This window comes from Eucalyptus grandis, chromosome 2, assembly GCF_016545825.1.
Source record: "Eucalyptus grandis isolate ANBG69807.140 chromosome 2, ASM1654582v1, whole genome shotgun sequence".
In the NCBI taxonomy this organism is placed as follows: domain Eukaryota; kingdom Viridiplantae; phylum Streptophyta; class Magnoliopsida; order Myrtales; family Myrtaceae; genus Eucalyptus; species Eucalyptus grandis.
In genome coordinates this window covers 10021927-10040227 of record NC_052613.1, presented here as the reverse complement: position 1 = coordinate 10040227, position 18301 = coordinate 10021927, and the positions used below count along the sequence as shown (strand labels likewise).

The 18301-nt window shown below is 37.3% G+C and overlaps 1 long non-coding RNA gene across 1 annotated transcript; it reads right to left on the bottom strand.

Moving 5' to 3' along the window:
• Positions 1-320: 320 nt before the first annotated feature.
• LOC120289445 lies at positions 321-2044 on the bottom strand. The gene is made up of 3 exons (XR_005547447.1): positions 1090-2044; positions 877-964; positions 321-727 (listed from the first exon to the last, which is right to left on the bottom strand). It is a non-coding gene; the product is annotated as an uncharacterized LOC120289445 (long non-coding RNA).
• Between the last annotated feature and the right edge of the window lie 16257 nt (positions 2045-18301).

Genomic DNA, 18301 nt, shown 5'->3' with positions numbered 1-18301 from the left:
AAAAGAAAGGTGTCATAACTCCAGCCCACTTTCCTTTTCTAATTCTCAGCCCAATTTATCCCAAAACACAAAACAAGCAACCCACCACTTTTTCTTTTTTTTTTACAGACGACCAGCCCACAGTTAAAAGTCCGAAGCCCATTTTAATTCTCTATCTTTCCACTATGGCCCTTTTTTTTTTTTTTTTACTTTTTCTCTCTTTTCTTTTATTGTTATTGCCTTTAACTATTTTGCTTTTTTCTACTGGATCTTCAACCTCACGCCTTCTTCTTCTTCCACAAGCATTCAAAAAAAAAAAAAAAAAAATCTCGGACGGTGGAGAATATATCACAAAGTCACATGAAAACACGGCAAAATACAAAGAAATCGAGCAGGGTTCGACGAATACAAACGCAAACACGAATCAGCTTCGAGCTAATACGTGAAAATTCCTCGGCCTTCTTTCGGGCATGTTAGCAAACGCATGACACGCACTTCGGACAGCAAGCTTGAGGCTTAGTCTCGACATATGAAGGTTTGAATCGACATTATTAGGCACAGATCAACCAATATTTCTATGCAAGATGCCTACGATCTTCGAGAAAAAAATGAATTTTGAGATTGGGGGTGTTGAGAGAAAGAGCTCCTATCTGGGGTGGGGTTTCAACGAACGGCTCCGATGTCCGGGGCGTCTTCCAAGGGCGGGCAGTGAACGGCGGGAAGTCTGGTCTTGGTCGTCCAACAGCATCTTTTATAGCATCGGTAATCGCCGCAGTCAAAAGTACCGCAAATAGAAGGCCAGCAACTTGCATATTAGCCACATTAGCTAAAGATCCTTTTGAACAATATTTCATGACGAACAGAATTCTAAATCAATGCAAAGGATAGAGGAAGCACCCAAAATCGCGTGATGGAAATCATAAACGTCTTTGCGTGTGAAGTAGTAAGCAAGAAAGACGACGGACGGAAACACTATGGCGATCATCTGCCCAAGATAATAGGTCAGCATTAGTCTTCTTTCTTGACAGAAATTGGCCATTGGGATATAATTATGTTGCAGATGGCAGCACCTATGGAGTAAAACTTTCAAAAGCAAGCAAGGACACTTACTGGGACATCCCAAAAGGGCACGGTATTGCCCTTCAGAGGATATTTCATGGTTCTATTATAAGTAAGATGGCTTCTATCACCACAAGAAGCAAAAGAATGAGCCAGTCGTGCTTATGCACTTTTGCCACCTTGAATCCATGGGATTGTGTAGTGTGAGATCCCAAGTCAATGTCTGGCATTTTTGTGTGGCTGCACAACAGAATCGATTACTATGGAAGCAAAAAGGAAAACTAAAAGCCATGAAAACTCATGAGAACTCAGATTACCAAAGGATTCACACGCGAAGCATGGGACTCAAAAAACAAGTGGATACTTATCAAGTGATCTTGAAAGCCACGAAACCCGCAGCTAGTTAAACAAAGCATGATACCTAAGACAATGTTTTCGCTAGAACTGTACCATTTACCCAGTGCTGAAAATAAAAAATTCACTGCTCATATTTAGTTATAGATCGGTAGACATTGCTGTTTAGCTTGAAAAGTCATAATGGAGAATAGTTGCTAGTAGATTAGAATGTTGCAAGTAGACAAAATTTCACTCCAGAAAGTAAAGTTCAAAAGAATACTAAAACCCCTCGTCTATCTCTCAATACACTAGATGACATAAAGTTAGTGAACATGAAGACAGCCAAGAGTAAGAGTAAGCACAGCACATGCAAAATCCTAAACCCACTGCACAGAAAGCCGAAATCGATAATTTTGCTTCATCACTCCCATCTTCGAGAACGTCGCAACACCGAGCAAGAAAGATCATTCCCTGGGAACCCATTTTGGCCCGAACCCAAAACCAGAAACGAAGAGCCGAACAGCGCATGACACACAAGACAAGCAAGAAGCCGACCTTGCAGAACCGTTTCAATCCGCCAGAAAGCCTCGGACCGAAGCAGAGCCCAGAGAGTTCTTTCCAAGAACGCGACGTGTGCGCGAGTCGACTGATAGATAGATACAGCAACACCGGATGAAAGCTGCACGGGATACGACCCCATCAAAATCGAGTTGACGCCATCCGAGTCCGACCCACATAAACGCATAAACAAAGCGAATAAAAATGGTGTTCGGGAACATGGGAAGCTGCGAGGATCGTAACTCCCAACAACGACCACATGGCAACCAACGCGTGACAATAACATTAAACAAAAAGGAACAGAGATTCCTTAGCGGGCAGGAGTTAGCTCAACGTCAAAACTGATGGAATCCATCCACCGATGGGATCGACGCACGCAACGCGCATCGGGAGAGATCATTACCTACCCTGATAGACGCGGCTCCTTCAATCGTCTCCGACGCGAGCGAGCGGGCGGGAGAGCGCGGGCACGGCGGCGACGTCGACGGCAGCGGCGGCGGCAGCCTTGTTCCTCCGGTTCCGTGAGCAATTCTCGAACGAATTCAAGCCAACCGATCGATCCGGAAACGAGAAAGTTCGACGGAAAACGGCGCGAACTCTCGCCGACGTCGAATTCGAATCGAATTTCAGAACGTCGGGGACGGACGTTCGATCGGGACGTAATTGAAGGGACGTTCGATCGGGACGTAATTGAAGGGACAGAAGTCGCGATCGGCGGTTTATTATGATTTGCGTGATTTGCACTGCGGGGCGAGTTTCGTTGCTTCCGCTGACAATTACGAGTTTCAGTTGGAAACTGAGGGGACGTTCAGAGTTTTTTTTTTTTTTTTTGGTCTAAAGGGGACGCTCAGAGTTTAGTATTAGGCTAACCGACCACTTTGAGCCAAAAAGGGTTATTGATTTTCTCTATTTATTCACACTTTAAAACTTATCACGAAAATATAATTAAATCTTAAAATAAAAAAAATACAATCAACTTTAAAAATTTGTTGTGAATGTACAATTGAGATTAAAAACTTTCCAACTTAACAATTGAAAAGTGCTAATAAATTTTATAACTCGATTGTATCAACTCGATAAGTTATAGAATTTGATTGCAATTATTAAAATTTTTGGAACTCGATTATATTTTTGTATTAATTTTTAGGATTTAGTTGCATTTTTTTAAAGTTTTAGGACCCAATTATATTTTGAAGATGAGTTTTAGAAATTTCTATGTATTTATTCTTTTATTCTTTTATTTATGATCTGTTATCACCCTTGGGTGATATTGCTTCTTTGTCTTTTGGCAAACTAACTATGGTTACAAGGAAAGCAAAGCAGTTAGGGAAGCAAGGGCCACGAGGCAAGGAGAAAAACCAGGGTTCCCTGCGAGGATGATTTTCATTTTTCACTTTTGATTTTTTAACGAGTCGTGCTATTCGATTTTTGTTTAATATAGAATACTCAATATCTCTCGAGACATAGAAATATTAACAATTAAAATCATGGATAATTATTTTGGAGTTTTCTTTAAAATTTCGAAACCCGCTTTCCGAATTTTTTTTTTAAAGGAAAGTAAGAAAGGAGGATTTTTTTTTTCTTTATAGACAAAATACATCCTAAGAAGTAGGAGCATATCGACCAAATTCAAGTCAATACGCTACCGAGCTTGACTAGTACATTGGGTACTTGAAAATCGGCTCGAGGTTGATAAAGTATTCAACCTTTCTGCTCAAGCTTAATTCAACTAGAGAATTGAGATAATAGAGTTTGACTTGACTTGGCTATTACGATCAACTTATTAATGAGCTTGAGTTCAAGTTTAATAAACACAAATGCTATGTAAATTATAAGGATTCCGGGGTCTATGTTTTACAACCATATGTATTTTTTTCAATTAACAAAAACCGACAAGTTTCATTAGGCTTACGAACTTGCCAATTTTGTGTTAGAAGCTCAAGGTCAACTCTGCTCGAGCTCGACTCAACAATTCGTCGAGTTCATCTTGCACACTTGAAAATGAAAGAAAATTGGGTGAGTACGTGAGTTGATTCAACTTGCACCTTGCCCACTTGATTTTTCTAATAAAAAGTATACTTTCTAATTGGTAAAGGGCCCTTGCTATAAATTTACTAATATGACATTCAGAACGGATTATATGTAAAATCATTAATTTCTAATGCATAGATTGTAATCACATATTTAAATTCTTAATGCTCATTGTGGACTTTATCCCCCACTTTTTTAAGAAAAAAGGAAGATCTAACCCGTTGACTAATCTTGCATTCTGACGTGGCGGGGACATAATTGAATATTTCCTCTTCTTCTTCTTTTCCTAAATTTTTCATTGATTATTGGATTTCTGACATTGCCTTCATTTATATATTTTTTTTATGCATTTTGGTTTTCACAATTGACAGGACGGCATACCAGTTTGTCAAGAGACGGTTTTTGTTTTTTTCATCGAGACAGGTAGAGTTTGACTTTCATATACATATACATATATATAAAGACGAATTAGAAGTTGGCCAATCTCAAATTCAAGAAATATTCAATTGATATAACGGACTAGGTACGACAAGAGATAAAGCCTTCATAGGCAGCAAAAGATTAAACCGGTGTCGGGAATGCATATATTTAAAGAAACTAATGAAAGTCAAACTTATTGTGTTGATATCAATTTAGTCTAAATCTTTTTATTATGCAATTTAATCTTAAGTCTTTTTACATTAGTACCAATTCAACCCGTCTAACCAATTAAAAAAAGAAAAAATTATGAAAAAAAGGTTCACGTCAGTGTTAACCGTGCCACGTAAGACGACTAGAGTTCACATTGACAATTGCCGGCCTAAATTGGCCATATTGACCCAATTGGCAAAATGTCAAAAAAAAATTATAATTAAAAAGTTTAGAACTGAATTAATAAAAATGCAATAGATATAAGACTTTTTGAATGATCTTCTCTTGAATCAATACCATCTTAAGCCAAAGCAAAATCCAAAGAGCCGAATAAATCCAGAAGCACGAACATATATCGATCACAGAGACAAAGCCGGAGAAAAATCAAAGAGCTCATACCTTTCAAAGCAGATTCAATCCGCGAGAATCTTCTAAGCGAAGCCGCTCCGATGAAATCCTTCTCGAAAATGCGGCGTCCATGCGTTCGTCCGCCGGCCGATAAATTCAGCAGCACCAGATGAAAGCTACACAGGATACGACCCATCAAAGCCGTGTCGAGAATTGATATAAGCATGAACAACGACCAAGAGGACGTGTGACAATAACTTCAAATAAAAAGATTGCTTAGCGGGGAAGAGAGGAGATGATCACAAGCCGAAAGTCAAATGGACGGCAATCAATCAATGCATTGAGAGAGATCGTCATGGACGCGGCTCTTCAATATCAAAGTCTATTATTACTCGTGTCGGGACCGGTCAATTTGGCAATGAGACTGGTCGGTTTTCTTTACCTAATAATGTTCTGGTCGTTCCACACATAGAAAAATCAGAGCCATCAATCTCTCTATATTGATGGCTCTGATTTTTCTATTTGGGACTCCAGGACACATCAGGTATTGCTGACGAGAACTAATTGTCTGTATGTGGAGATAGAACCAGATTTTTCTCTATGTTCTGGTTGTTCACCAACAAATGTTGACTCTACAAGCAAACAGGCATGTCTGTATGTTGAGATAGAGCCAGATTCTAATGCTTCATCTACTATTCTCTTTTATCATGTACCACAACGAATGAAGAGTGAATCTTTAGTTCCGTCTCAATTTGAAACTTCCACATCCTTAGTGCATCCCATGGTTACACATTTGAAAGACCAGGAGCTCGAAGCCAAACCCCAAATTACACCAATATAACAGTATCATCATTCCCTCTTGAGGTACACATTATCCATTCAACCTTAAAACACCCAATTTGGCTATGCTTGAGGACTTGGATGCTCTTGCAATCAACAAAATATGGGAACTCAGTCCCCGTTATCTCTCGATGAATGTGTTTGGATGTAAATGGGTGTACAAGGCAAAGCCACAACTGATGGTTTACTTGACTGATTGAAGGCTCAACTTGTTGTAAAAGGCTTTCATCAAGAGGAGGGTGTTGCTTTTTAGAAATTTTTAGTCTGGTAATCAAACAAGTCATAGTGCACATTGTCCTATTTTTTATTATTATTGTTCATAATTAGAAAATTCGCCAAATAGAAGTCGAGAATGCCTTCCTACAAAAGGATCTCAATGTTCTTATCTATATGAAATAAGCATCGGACTTCCATCGTTCATTTCATCTTGACCATGTCTACTTACTCTTGCGTGAACAAGTTTAGCTATTTTCTTTTCTAGCATGGATTTTTCTGCAACACTGCTGATCCAATACTATTTGTTTATCGGCACTATGGTCATATTTTTCTATTGCTTTACATAGATGATATAGTCTCACTGGTGATTTCTCAAAATTACTGAACCATCTTATGCACACATTTGGTGAAGTGATTCCCATGAAAGATCTTGGCACTCTTCATTTTTTTTTCTTGGGAATTGAAGTCAATCGTACCACTGATGGACTCTTTCTCTCATAAATATGCCTTGGATCTTTTGAATTGAGCACCAATGGGGCAATATAAGCCGATTGTTACTCCAATTGCTGCCAAGCAACTAACACTCAAATATGGTGATAAGCCCTATGTTGATCCTTCCCATTTATAAAGTAGTGTAAATGCTTTTTAGTACCTTAATCTCACTTGTTCGGATCTCTCACTTGCAGTCAACATAGTTTGCCATAACTCACTATCGGATGGTAAAACATATTATGCAATATGTTCGCAATACTTTACACCTTGGGCTTTGCATTTGGTCTCGTAGTTCTCTCGATTTATTTTACTTTGCCGATATAGACTAGATTTGGTGCGAACTCACCCAACATCATCAAAAAGCAAAAAATTAGAATAATTGCAGTGCAGAATCTTCTACCAATTAGCATAGAGATAATACATCAAGCAAAGCATTCATGAGTTGATCATTTGGAGATCTTTTTTGATTTATTTTTTATTCAATTTTTAGGTTGATTAAATAGTTATCTTTCATCTTTAACTTTCACCTAATTGTAGATGATGATATCTCTATTTATAAGGTAGAACATATCAATGAAAAGTAATGCTTTGTTGACTATATTCTTTGGTATTTTTAAATAGATCCACTCAAACACTAAATTAGTCTCATAGAGTCATGTAGCTCGAACTTTTTCCATTCTAAAGAATAATGCAAATTAGCATGTGGGCCCCTTAATATATTTATGTGAACCAATGTCTTGAAAATCATACCAAACAGGAGTAATCAGTTCTCGGTCCCGTCCAATTAAATCGGTCACTATTTTTTTTTTTTCATGTTTCCATCTAGATATCCTATTGTCCAACACATGACTCGGAACAAATGCAAAACTCGAGATAAACCTTATGCTTCCATTCAGATATCTTATTGTCCAATTACATGTTATTATTTCCTCATAAACGATGAACTAAGCCCACTAATTTTTTTTTTTGCAGAAATAATAACAATAATAAATAGTATATGTAGTTGGTCTAGTCCGATTCTCCCTTGGGACTGGGAACTGAACCGTCCGAATACCAATTCTATTTTTAAGAACCAAGAACCAGATCGACACTTTCAAGAATCGGACCCAACCGGCCAATTCCGTCCGATCCAAGCGGTTCCCGATTCGAGCGGTCATTTTTACATATCCACAAGAGCAACAATAGACACTTTAAACCAAACAATCGAATGACTTGAAAAATAACTAGTTTATAAAGTATGGTCAAGTTAGTAAAATTGCCTGATCCAATTTGGAGGTCATGGGGTAGAATCATGGTAATCTCATCATGTGTTTATTTGAACGTTTTATTATAAACTTAGTTGTTTTATAATTATAGGGCAAATGCTCTATTTAGTTCTGATTATAAAGTGAATGAATGGTGTTCAAGAAATTAGAGGTTTGAACCATACCCTCTACAACACTACTTACTTTGTGAAGTTCAACAATTATTCAAAATAGACTGGTCCGACCCAATTCATACCAAAATAGTTTGACCAGCAAGGCCAATTTCGGTCAATTTTGATTAACTTATCTAAGGCAAAAGGGTGTGAACCAGATCGGTGACTTGATGGATACGAGGTTGAACTGGCCGGTACAACCCAAAATTCGAAAATTTTCGTGAAAGGCACTAACTAAAGGAAGCTAGGCAACCAACATCTTAGACATGTTCCACATCTTAAAATCCCCCCATCCAACCTCGCCCATTTCGCTCTTCAGGCCAAGCGGGCCCGATCGGGATTGGGTGGGCCCCATCAAGGTCCCTGGACAGCAAATAGGATGCACCTCTACACTTTCCACAAGAAGCACCAAAGATTCATCAAACGTACACGCAGCACTATGAAGCTATCACGTGCTGAGTTGACTCTTTAGCTTCTATGCATAGGACATCTCGTGCACATCATGTTTGATGGTGCCCCTCACCAATCGGGCTGAGGCAATCCCCCTTCGGGTTTTTTTTTTTTTTGGTTGCCGCTGGAAGTACGTGTTTATCGCGATTATTAAGGTTAATGTGTTTGTTTAAGAAGAGATTAAATGCATTCAATCCATCTTCTGTGGTGGGGGGTTCCCCCAGGCCAAAGGGTCCGCCTGCACCGGCTCTCTTGGGTTTCATTCCTGACCAACAACAGCCTCCTCGTATCTGAAATAATAAGCAAAAGCCCTTCCTCTTTTCTTTTTTTTTTCCAGGGCTTACACGTGGAAAGAGAGAGGGTTGCTTTGACCGTCCGCCGCTTCAGATTCAGATGGGGAAGCGTCGCGTGGGGGCGGGGCCGGCGCACATGCCCTCGTGGATGCGCACGTGCGCACTCCCATTTCACGTAGCTCCGGTACATTTTGCACAAAATTGCATGGCGTTGGCCAGCTCACACCCGGGCCCCCCTTCCCCCATTCCTCACTGGCCAATGGCCACTCCTCCCAACGACCCAATTGTTTTCCTCTTATAATAATGATAATAACATTAAATAAATTAAAAATTCAAAGATTATATTGTACAAATTAAAAATTTAAAGACTATATTAAATATTTAGTCAAAGTTCATGAAACTATAAATGTCGTTACCCTATTTTTATATCCAAGATCAGAAGCTCATAGAGACTTGCCCATCTGAATCTTTATCTTTGGCCTATTTAGGAGATCACTGCCCAGAACAATTTGAACATGGTTGGTGAGAGAGGAAAGTTCCTCCAATCAAATTCTTCTTGGCCTAAGAGTACGAAAAATTTGATTAAATTTACTCAACTTTTTCTTTGAAATCATGCCACAGGCATAGAGCCATAATTGTTGAGCTCATGCAGTCCCAAGCTTCGTGAATTACTTCGTGCTAAATTGCTTTGCGGTCTCTCTTGCTTCTTTGGTTAGTTCAGTACAAATGGTATTTATAAGTGTCATCGTTGTTTCTTTCGAGTCATCATATTTTTACTAGAAGTATGTGGTTGAATATGGTTAAATTGGCCCAAAATATCTGTACCAGACCACCTGCTTAAATTTGGCTTATGGGTTTTTTATTCACAGAGTAATGATGTTGCTAAATCACATGATTAAATAGAAAATAGCACTTGCATATCTCTTTATCTTCAATTTTTTTTTTTTTTTTTTTTTTTTGCATTTAATCTTGTGAAATGAACTTGTAAATTTTCATGATCTTTGCTTGGCCAAATGTCTGTTTAGGGTCGTCGATTTAGATAGAATCTACTCTAGATGGACTGCAACTCAATCATCCATGATACCATGTTTGAAAACTGCTTTGATTTTGTAGCTGCCATCATTTCTAAGATACTGGACTAGCAGTCGTCGAGAGGCTAGCGCAGCAGAGCTATGATCAGGCCGGGGGGTTTTTTCCAAATTTGGTTACAAATCCTCCCGAGATTAACCCTTTCGCTTTATTTACGTGGAACGGGGGTTCCGAAAACTACGGCCTTTGTTTAAGGTCCTTAGGCTAGACCAGATCTTCTTTATAGATATCTTCTACTATTGCTTGGCTTGATCTTCACTATATCCATATTCTTCTCTCTCTCTCTCTCTCTCTCTCTCTCTCTCTCTCTCTCTCTCTAAAATACGTCATTTTTTTTTATGTTAACTGATCAAATTCGTCTTGATAATACATCTTTTTAGGCAAATTAATCATATATGAGTTATTATTTTCCTTTCTCGATTTATTTTGAAAGTTCCTTTTCCGTCCTTTCGCGGACCTGTTCAAAGAAAGCAATTTATTTTTTTCAAATCCATATTCAGCAAGAGGAATTTTCATTCATTGGTTAGTTCCCATCTTCATGCGGAAATCGAGACTAAACTAGATTTGGATAAGGATTAAAAAAAAAAAAAAAAAAAAAAAAGAGCAAAGAGAAAAATCGAGACTAAACTAATTTTATTTTTTAACTATGAAGAAATTTATAAATATCGCTCGTGAACTATGTCCTCAAAATTTTTTGCGTTTCATTGGCAAACATAAGTTTGAGTGCCAAGAATGTTACAACCAGATTCGGCCTTCTATCCGCATCACTTAAAATAGATTAAAGAACAAACGGACAATTTCCTAACAACTCAAATTAACAATGTTATCAATTTAAATCCATGATTGGATATAACGTAGAACTAAAAGACATCTTTATATTTTTACCGATCCGAAAACATCTCTTGGAGATAATTTAATTTATTTATTTTGGAAACATAGCACAAATATGGTACGGAAGATATTAAATCATATGTTGCTATTAAATACAATTTGATCAATGGGCATGATAAGAAAAAAAAATAGCTGGCTATGTTGCAGATATTCAATTAATTATTACTTAGTTTCGAGACTTTAGTTTATTAATTAGTAAAATACCAGCCAATGCACCTTGAACGTGCATGGAGACTATCTGTCCAGTCCAGTCCCAGGAAGAAAGAAAAGCTGGGGCTGGGCTTTGTTTTGTTTGGTTCTGTGATGGGCCAATGAAGTACGAGAGGAGATGGGCTAAAACAAGAATAAAGAGGTGGGCCAAGGGAATTAAAAGAGATGGGTTGGACTAATGGAAGGAGGGGCTTAGAAGGTTGAAAACTTTGCTAAGTGGCCGGCCCACACGATTTCTTTTCATATTTTTTTTTTCCAAAATAAGTGGACATTTAAAATGTTGATAAAAATTCGGGTGTCAACAAGGATATTTTCGTCATTCTGTTTTTCCTTTCGGGAGATATATATTTTAAAATAGCATGCGCCATGTACATTAAGAAAAGTAATTACAAGGTTAATCAAATAGATGTGTATTCCTTGTACTTCCTTAACCTTGTGTTAGCTTATGAAACGAAAATATTAAATATCCTTCTAACAATTAACAAGTTGAGATCAATTGCATAAATACATAAAAAAAAAAAATCATGCATTAGGGTTTCATAATTGAGAGAGAAGAGTTTTACAAATTAGAGTCAGCAAGAGGATGACCAACATCAACTTAGAGGCTTTGCTTCATGATTTCTTTGGGTTTAGGTTTTGATAGAGTGATGACTGCTCGAGAGTTTGATTTGCTAGATAGAGAGGTCTATGCAATGAAGCAATGCACATTACTTGTCACTATTTATACACTTGAAATATTTTTGTACCGTTAAATGCATTTAATGGATATAGTATGTCTAGATGTCTCTCTTACACTTTTGGGAATTTTATCATTGAGATGATATTTTTTCAACAAAAAAATGGTTTCTTTCCCAGTAAAATGAACTTTGAATTTTAGATGGAATGGGAGAGAATTATAATATTGGTTTGTGCTAATCTCAATATTTGAATCGTTATTTTGTTTAATCGACAAACAAGTATAGGATGAGATTAATATAATGAGTTTCATTTATTAGAATAAGTTTAGCCTTTTATCATCCATGATTATTGATTTCCTTATAGACAATTTGTAGTCAAAATGGGAAGATATGTTGAACAAAGCGTGCAAATGAAGCCCCAGGCTCGTAGCACATCAGAAATGGAGTCTTTGATTTATGTGTTGATAAATTAAATTGGATCAGAGGATCCAACGGATGATCGAGTTTCAAAACTACTGGGATCTTACGTCTCAATTAGCGTGAGATTCCTACTTAACCCAACATTTAGGGTCGAGCCAACAGAGTAGATTCTTGTCAATCCCCTAACCCCGACATTTTGACCTGCTCTTGGTCAGACTGGAGATAGACTTCGCTGTTGGTAAAAGAGAGAATTGACCATTATTGAGATCAAAACAGGCTTAGTTTAATCTTTGCACAATTACATGGGCTAAATATGTGAATAGGCTCAACTCGCTAACACTATAAAATAATAAATAATAAACTCGACGCTCCCCCACAAATCGGAGTGTACATAGCAAAAAGATCTAATTTGTGATAAATGTATTAAATTCGTCCACGTCGAAGAGATGAAAATGTCTACTAACTGCTCCTCAATCACCACAATTTACCTTTTCCTAAACGAAATGACAATCCACACTCTATATGCTTCATTTGCTCATAAAACATAAGATTGCTAGCAATGTGAATAGCACATTAATTATCACAATGAAGAGAAGATGACCCAATCATAGGTAGTCATTCCTCTTGCTTAGGGTTTTCCTACCGAATGGGTTTGCTCCATTTTATCATTTTTATAATTTGTAATTCTTTTATAGCATTTGGAATTCGAGTTTTAAGTTTCGGATTTTTTTTTGTTATATTGGTCATTTAAAATTAAAGAAAATGCTCAGGAGCATCGATCTATACACAAAAAATTATTACTCATAGATAGTTAATTATATTAGTTTAATCAGCTTTTTAAGTGAATATGATCTTATTAATCTCTAATTATTCACGGCCAGAGGTGCAAATGTTATAGATCAATGTATATAAATTTCAATAGGTCCTGGTCGAGTGGCCATCACATAAGCATTCCAATGAAAAACTTGTGGTATATTCACTTAAAAGTATATGATTTTTTAAGAGCTTTGTTTGAGGAAAATTAATTTCACTAGCAAATTAATACAACAAATTAAAATACTAAATCAAAATGAATCGAAAATTGAAAAATAAGAACAAAATATCACTTAAAAATTTTAAATGATTGGCTCTATACATGATGTGGTCATCATGTAGGATCGTATTAAGATGATAGCATCAGGACATCCTTGTTCCTCTTTTTCAGCAAAATCAAACCAAGTAGCAATTCATGATTCAGCATTCCTAATATGCTGTTCTTTAAGTATTATTGAAATGCGGAGTTTGAATGAATCTCGGATCATATAGATCATCTTCCAATTAAAGTTAAATAGGAAAGTGGAAAAATCAAATGCAGTATAAGGACCAACGCGAGCTCATATGATTAGAAAAATTTATTAATGATTCGATTATTCAGAGGCATCAACAAGAGTTCCATTCCTTACACTGACTAATTAGGGATTTTGACATTAACATTAGAGGAACTAGTTAATACGCGTCGGACGCATGAATATGCGTGATCACAAAGTGCCAACTTGCAATCGACATCTCACAGGCATGCTGCTTTGACTCTTGTCACTATCCATGGCTCACATGAAAAAGGGAAAAAAGAACAAAAACAAAATTTAGGATATCGTCATTTTTATCTTCTTTTTTTAGGGAAATTTATTTTAAAATAGCACGTGCCATGCACATGAAGGAAAGCAGCAATTACAAAATTAAGCAAATAGGTGTATTCCTTGTACTTCCTTAACCTTGCGTTAGGTTATCAAAGGATAATTTTTAAGTATCCTCCTAACTATTAATAGGATGAGATCAATTGCAGAAATGCATAAGAAGGTGTTTTCTTTTTTCTTTTTCTTTTTTTCAGGGGGGAGGAGAGCTAGATAGAGATAGTGTATTGCAAATTAGGGTCCGTTTGGCAAAGGTTCTATTCCTTTTTTTGTACTTTTGCTCCCTAGTATAAAAAAATAAAATAAAAATCTAGTTGATAACGTCAATTAGTTTTTCTATTTCTCGAAATAGAAAAGTGGCCATGAAATAAATTTGGAGCAAAAACAAGAAATAAAAAAAAAAAAGTAACTTCTTATTCTTGAAAACAATTTCTAGAAATAAGTCTATTTTTTTTTTCTTCTTCTTCTTCCTTACTGCTCGCAGCCACCACCCATCGTTGGCGGTCAACTTCAAAGAGTGGCCGCCTTTCGAAGGGAAAAAAGAAAAAAGAAAAACTATTCTTAAAAAATTATAAAAAATTAAAAGAAATATTACATTATAAAAAAAATTATGATTCGTATCAAACATATTCCTATTCTTTCTCTATTCCGAGAATAGAAATTATGTGTAGCTACGGAACACATTCTTTTATCTAGAAATTGTTTTAGGAAATAGAAATATAAATAAAAAAAATACTATTTTTGAAAAGAAATTGTTCTTCAGAATAGAAGTATCACTAGATGGACTCTTACAGTCTCCAAGAGGAGGACCAACATCAAGGCTTGCTTCATTATTTCTTTGGGTTTAGGTATGATAGATGATGAATGGTCCATGGTCTAGTTATGCTAAGCAGATAGGGCTATGCAATGAAGTTCATGCGCACTACAAGTTAGTATTTATACACTTGAAAATCTTTGTGATGTTAAATGTATTTGATTGATAATGGTATGTTTAGATTTCTCTCTTACACATTTGGTAAATTCATCATTGAGATGCTTTCATGACATACTTCTAATAGATTCTAAACACGTATTTGTTGAGAATGGAGTTGTGTTGGGAACACGTGGGGGAGTCTAATATTTTGTGCTAGGGAGATTGTCAAGAGAGAGCCCAAGCCCAAGCTTGTCAATATATTCGGTTTGCTCATGCACGATCTTATGCATGGTTGCTGACCATCCATGGTTTTTGTGCATGTGCATGAAGCTCCATATGTTATTTTTTTATTTAGTTATTATTTAATTAATTAAACGAATAAATAATTAATTGATCAATCCCCTTTAAAAATAAAAAAGAACATAATATTTATATGTACAATTGGAATACATTAACATGTATCATATATTATGCTATCCAGTGCTGTTCTCTTGGATCAGACTGATATCTGCTAGTAATACTTACAACATGCGCAATATTAGGTCTAGTACATAGCATATCATATATTACGCTTCCAATAGTGGATGCTGATATTGCTAGTATGAGTACCTAGAAGGGGGTGAATAGGTATATAAAGAATTTTTCTCAATCGATTGCACAATACTAGACAGTTGGAGGAAACGATAATCAAAGTAAGACTGAGAGAAGAGAAAATTAAACACGCGGTTTATAGTGGTTCGGCTTATATCAAGCCTACGTCCACTCTTCTTCACTGACAGCTTATTGGCTGGATTCCACTATGAACAAGAGAGAGGTTATAGCACAGCTTTGCCTTGATTCCACAGTGTAGATGTTCTACCACACCTCCTCAAGATTTCTCACAAATATAGACTCTCTCTTTCGTATACAAGTATTCGCTCAAAGGATTTGTCTAAACAAAAAGGAGCTTCAGACTTTGGAATTCTTCTATCGCGCACACTTTGAACAACTAAGACAGTCTTCCTTATATACTCCTTTATGCCATCATACCCGTTGGCACTTACCAAAGGAATTCCTCCAATCTACCCGTTGGACGGAATCAATTAGGAAAATTTGTTCAAGCTATTAAAGGAACGTGTTGATAGCCCATCAATCTTGTTCGCCCATACAATCAGGATCTCGGTTTCCATAAGCAGAACCTTCCAATAATATTTAGGCAATCACCGGATCTTCAATTATCGAATCAATCTTCGATCAATCAAAGGACTCCGTTTATGTCTTCTCCAGCCATGAGGTCTTCTCCAGCCATGAGATCTTCTCCAGTTGATAAGGTTAAATCCTCAACGAAACATCCAGTTCTGGATAACTTTTCTTCAACGGATTAGTGACTGTCAATGAGGATAGACTTCGAGTCTTGAGTCTGGCTGTCCCAAGGTCTTCAGACTTTAAATAGCAGAGTCGCAAGCCTTCGACTAGACTCGATAGAAACGATTTGTTAACTTCAAAACACTTCAAGAAGATTTCTCCAACAATCTCCCCTTTTGATGGTGACAAAACTTTCCTGCAGATTTGGATATCTTTGACCCGCAAAACATTTCTCAAACACATATGCATATCTTATAGAGATAAATGGCTAATGAGAATAACACTAGAATCTGCAACCACAGAAAATAGGTTAGTCAAGTATATGATGAAGCCATTTATAAGATATCAATATTGGTTAATAGAAGCAATCAAGTCCAAGTCTAGTTCAGTTCTTATCCAGACACAAACCAAAGTCAAACAGATTCAAACCACAAAACAATCCAACAAACAATTAAAAGTTGAATGAAATGTTTTTGATCAAATCTTGCATCTCTCCCCCTTTTTGTCATCATTAAAAAGGATGAGATGAAGTTAAGATTGCTTGGGAACGCAAACAAGCTGGAAATCTTCCATAGACTGAACGATGCCTTCCAGCCTTTTAAAGTCTTCCTTTAGCTGTGCAATCTCCTCACTCTTTGCATTGGTCTGATTCTGAACAGAGAGGGCTTGCATTTTATCATTCAATGAACAGGAAGAAGCTTGACCTTCATTCTTCAAGCTTTGAACTTCGCATCCCAAGGCATAAATCTGACCTCGCATCTCCAAAAGAATATCCATGATTCTGCGAAAATCTGCTCCATTATCGTTTGAGTACTTGCTTCGGCTCCATCGATGGAGTAAATGCGACGATGGTAGATCAAAGCATAGTCTTGCAGGTTTGGCGATGAAACTTCATGACCTTCTTCTGGAAATTGAGATGCATAAACATCCTCTGGGTCTGCTGGTGAGCGACTGACTCCTTCACTTGCATCAGGACACGAAAACTTCACTCCTTTCTCCTGATCTCCCCCTGTTTCTATGCCTACAGGTGGAGAAGAGTGTTCTTCAGTTCTCCTTCTTCTCTTCTTTCTTCTTCAGGTCTTTCCTCCTCTGTTTCTTTTTCAGCTTCTATTTCTTCTTCTTCCTTCTCCTCTGCTTCTTTCATCATTTGCTCCGATTCTTTCTGTGGAACAGGACGGCTTAAATTCTTCAAAGCCAATGCAGAGATGGTGATGTCTTCCTCATCATCTTCATCCTCAACGAGGAGAGCTCTTCTTCTCTTGGATGGAGCAACCATGGGCTCCTTCCCTTTTCTTTTAGCTGCAGAAGATATTTGATGAGATTTTGCAGAGTCTTCTCCTTGAATTTCTCCAACTCCTTGCTCGGTTCCTTCGACGCATTTTGGTCACCATTTTCAGACCTACCACCATATGATCGCATGGTCGAACACAAAAGATTTGTGGAGGCTGAATATTCAGATGTCTGAATAACTTCGTAACAAGGCTTGGGTAAGGGAGTTGACATCCGTCCTTCATCATTGCTCTATACATGTGAAACATCACAGTGTGAGGGAGAGAGAACCTTTTTCCAAAGAGAATGGCATACATCAACTTGGCCTCTGAACTTGAAACATCAGTCTTGGAAGTTGATTTCGGTCGGAGGCAATTAATCACAATCTTGTGAAGCAAGATGTTGAATGCACCCATCCTTAAGTAGGTGATCTTTTCATCTATTCTCCGTCCTTCACCGGTTCAAGAGTGGCTCGAGCAATGGAAACTTTGATTGGCTGATATCTTCCTCTTTCGACTTCTAACACATCCGCCAAAGATATTCATATCCACAACATAATCTTGGTCTTTAACGCTGAACGAGAATCTATTCGCATCCAAAAGCTTAGATTTGAATAGAAATATGCAAGTTAATTCAGCATAGGCCTCTCGTAGAGTCGAGCAGAACTTTTCAAGTTGAAGATAACTGAACTTTTCCCTCAAGTTCATATTCATAGCATCTAGAAAATCAAAATCTACACTCCTAGGGTTTATTACCCCACGCTTCAGCAATTTCGAGTACAGATCCTTTTGCTCCTTTGATCTGAACAAATCTCCCATTTTTCCTTGATTATCAACCGCAACACCCATTTTCGGTTGGAATTGACTGTATAATTTATCATCATCATTCCCATCTACAGGATTCGGCCCCCAGTCACGAGGATCACTTGGGATATTTGCAAGGGTTTCCTCAGCCACCCCTTTTTCGAGCAATTCCCAAACTTTCCATTTTTCTCAGAAAGATATATTCGTTCCCATGTCCTTTGTCTTTAAGAAAATCATCAATGTAGTTCAAAGGAGTACGAATTCCTTTTAGGGCACGATATAACTGGTAAATATAAGCGGGCTTTTGAACTCTTACAGGGTCTGCATCCTCGATGATTTCTTCCCGTTGTTGATGATCAACGCCTT